This window comes from Poecilia latipinna, unplaced genomic scaffold (genome assembly GCF_001443285.1).
Source record: "Poecilia latipinna isolate Pla-1442-1.1 unplaced genomic scaffold, P_latipinna-1.0 Scaffold2889, whole genome shotgun sequence".
Classification (NCBI taxonomy): Eukaryota; Metazoa; Chordata; class Actinopteri; order Cyprinodontiformes; family Poeciliidae; genus Poecilia; species Poecilia latipinna.
Genome location: NW_015115505.1, coordinates 107,935 through 111,503, shown reverse-complemented (window position 1 = coordinate 111,503; position 3,569 = coordinate 107,935). Strand labels below are relative to the sequence as shown.

The 3,569-nt window shown below is 39.7% G+C and overlaps 1 long non-coding RNA gene and 1 pseudogene across 2 annotated transcripts in view; one reads left to right on the top strand and one right to left on the bottom strand.

Annotated features, from left to right (window-relative positions):
- The first annotated feature begins 944 nt into the window (after positions 1-944).
- Positions 945-3,121, top strand: LOC106939493 (transmembrane protein 178B pseudogene; annotated as a pseudogene).
- A 49-nt stretch (positions 3,122-3,170) lies between these two features.
- Positions 3,171-3,569, bottom strand: part of LOC106939494 (uncharacterized) — a 23,618-nt gene continuing 23,219 nt past the window's right edge. Inside the window, exons 2-3 of one of the 2 annotated variants that reach the window (XR_001422861.1) lie at positions 3,389-3,501; positions 3,171-3,303 (exon numbers count right to left, since the gene is read on the bottom strand). This is a non-coding gene — a long non-coding RNA (uncharacterized LOC106939494). The remainder of the gene's footprint in view (positions 3,304-3,388; positions 3,502-3,569) is intronic. The other variant, XR_001422862.1, reaches the window with a different exon arrangement.

The window sequence follows — 3,569 nt, the reverse complement described above, 5'->3', positions numbered from 1 at the left end:
CGGTAGTGAAAAATTAAGTGGAATCGCCCTTTACTCAACTTTACCTTCATCTAAGCAGCAAGGCCTACCATACAGTTCTCTAAATGTATGACAAATCTATGGTTGACCTAAAATTAAATAATCCCAAATACATTATTTAATCAAACTCTCTCATAATGATGGTGGCGTCAGTTGTAGGAGTTTGCCCAGCACTCGGTGGATTGCCAGTTCAATACCTGGTCTTCCTTTAAGATTTCAGTTTGATATATGAAAGTCATTATAGATTTAATTATTAAAAAACAAATCAAAGTGTCACACCAGCATTCTAATCTATGTAAATTACTTTTGCAGTCTGGTTTATGGTTTTACATTATGGTTTATGGCTGATGTTTATACATGATATAAACATCATTTATTTTACTAAATAAAATGCTATTTTATCTAGTAAAATAGCATAAAATGATCTTATTCCATAACCAGCGACCTATGGTCTCTTTAACAACTACAGTCTCAGCTCAGCACTCTGTCAGCAGTAGAAACAGCAACTTTATCAATATACCCTTTTTAACTTTGAGCCCCTGCCCCTTCAAAGATCTCTGCACGGCCCTGCTGTATCCTAATTAATCAAACAGACATTTTCTCTGTTTCAACCATCCAACATACCAAAGTGAGTGAAAAATTTAATTGTTAATTTTTAAGCTAAGATTATTAAAATTTGCTCAGGAAAAATTCACCCAGACCATTTGGGACCAAATGTTTCTTGAAACAACGTTGAAGTCAAAGTCCTACTTGTTTTGCTTTTTGTTTGTTTGTTGTTTACTGCTTTTAAGCGGCCACAACAATCAACTTTGTGCATTGTGTTTGTTCTTCATTTCAGTGTTATTAACTTGCAGCCATAATGTTTAATTAATGAATTGGATAACTGCATCAAATAAAAGAGACAAAGCTGTAGCACTTCTTCACGCATGCTCCTGATTAGTCCATGCTCAGGGCTTCTCTGTGGCAGCTGTTATCACATCAGACGTGTCGTGGTTGCAGACTGGTGATGGCCTGAGATTTGATTTGTGAGGACTCATCAGGTAACCTTCTTGTATATTAATCTAAGAGGCCCATGCAGTTGAACTCGATTAGTCCTGATTTATTTATACTGTTAGATTATTTTAATTTGGGTTAAATTGATATAATTCCCATCTGATTGTGTACTTCTCGGTTTTATCTCATTCATCCATCCCTGCGATGGTACTCTTCTGGTGAATAACTTAAGTCTTCGTTGCCATCCTTGATGTGTTGCGTGCTTGTTGGTGTCGCCCTCAGACAGATGGATGCTTTGGGTCGCGCCTGAGATGAGATAGTGTCCTCTCTGTCTCCGTCGAACTGCTGCAGAAACGCGCACGCAGGAAAGACGTGGGCACCTTACCACTGGAATTTCATAGCCTATTGTTTTTGAAGCCTTGCTAAAGGAAATATTCTCCCTGTTCCTCCATCTAACACCACTTTTGGATGATGATTCCGCTGTTCTTCAAAGATGATGTGAGTTGAATCGGCAGGGAAGCTGCAGAGGAGCTGTCCGTCTCTCGAGGTGCTGATGCGGCTGTGACAGGAGCGAGTATGGCCGCCGGGAAGTTGTTGCTCTACACCGGGCTCTCCTTGTCTCTTTGTGCATTGGGCATGCTCGCCGTGGCAATGTGCTCGGATCATTGGTACGAGACAGACGCCAGAAGGTACAAGGAGCGATGCCGAAGTTTCTCCAGCCGCCGTAAGGACCCGGGCTTTATCTATATCCCCAACAACAGCCTGCCGCTGCGGGCCAGCCGAGTCAGCATGCCTCGCTGGGAGGACAAGGTGCTATTGGCCCGAAACCGAAGGCAGCTGTTCGCCATGAGCGCCGCAGACGAATGCAGCAGGCAGTATAACTCCACCAACATGGGGCTGTGGAGGAAATGCCACCGGCTTGACTTCGACCAGGTGATCGAAGATCACATTCGCAAAGGTAAGTGTATAAATTGGGAGAAAGTTGTGAAGAAACATATGTTATTTCCTGTCGCTGCGCAGAATACGTGTGTTGCGACATTTAGCATGTAAAAATAAATTAGGCCACCGTGTGGTGACTGGCCACTTGACCAAAAGGCAAGCAAGGGCATCAGCATGCGAGTAGATGGCAGGAGACTCTGGCTATGTGAGCGGATAGTTATCATTTTGTTTGACATGACGGGGAGCATTGCGTGTGAACTTCCAACGGATGCGATGTGACGCTTGCCTCAACCACACAGTGACATAATCATGGGATATATGGGAGTGCTAGCTTAAGCTCTCTACATAAAGCAGCGAGGTGTCTTCTGGTTTGTGTGGTACATATGGAGGTACGTAGCACACAGTACACACTAACTAAAAAAAAAAAAAAAGAAAAAAAAAACGGCTCTAATTTACGGTAAAATACTGGCAGCTGTAGTTGCCAGAACTTTGCTGTCTTTATATGGTAAAATTCTGGTAACCAAAACTGCCAGAATTTTACCGTATTTTGGAAAAAACAGTAAAATCCTGGCAACCAAAACTGCCAGTATTTTTACCGTATTTGCTAAAATACGGTAAATGTCTGGCAACTGCAGGTAAAATACCGTATTTCCTAAAATATGTTCAAATAAAAAATGAAAATGCAGTTTTGCTGCAAATACGGTCATATTGTCTGAGGCATAATATCTTGGCAACCATGACTTTAGCAGTTCAGAACTGTAAACATTTTTATACAACTTACTATAAAAACAACACATATACGGTACCGTAAAGATTAGTCTACGTAAGTGAAAAACACGGTCAGACTGTATGATATATTGACATTTTATTGTAAAAAAAAACAAACAAACAAAAAAAAAAACTTTATGGTAGATTACTGGTAGCTGTTGTTACCAGAATTTTACCATAAAAATTGCAGTACAACACACAAGGAAGTGTAATTTGTCAGCATTTCTATATGGAAAGTTATAAAGATAATAAGTCCAAATTAAACAAAGATACAGATTGTGAGTAATCCACTTAAATAAGCAATTTCTATTTAAAAAGGCAGTTAAAAAAAGAACCGATTCTATTTCCTGTCCAGTTTCTTCATGGTATTACTGAGATCTGGGAAAAAACAAACAAACAAAAAACAGCATGTGTCCATATAAGAAATAACCTATTGTAGAAGAAAAACCGGTGATAAAACGATTTTTGTTCTGGGTTGAGAGTAACAAGTCACTGAGTTCAGAGTTTGCTCAGGATGGTTGTAGTCTTCCCAGTCACAGGTTGAAATTGAGACTCACATGTTGTCAATCAGGTGTTTCCTCTCTGCTGGAAAACAAACAAAGCAAAAGTTAGAAAGATGCACTACATGAACATCATATAAATTCAGCATTTGCTTAAATGTTTGTTTCACCTTTGTTGACTTGCATATGGAGACTGATACTTCAACCAGGCGGTGTGATCATTTCTGACTGAAAATTCAGTAGTTCTTAAACCTTTGTTTGTTGTCGACAGGTGTGATCCTCTCTGCAACCAGTCAAAATACACAGACAAAAAACATAAATAAAAACAAGACCTGTTGTTTCAGGGAATTT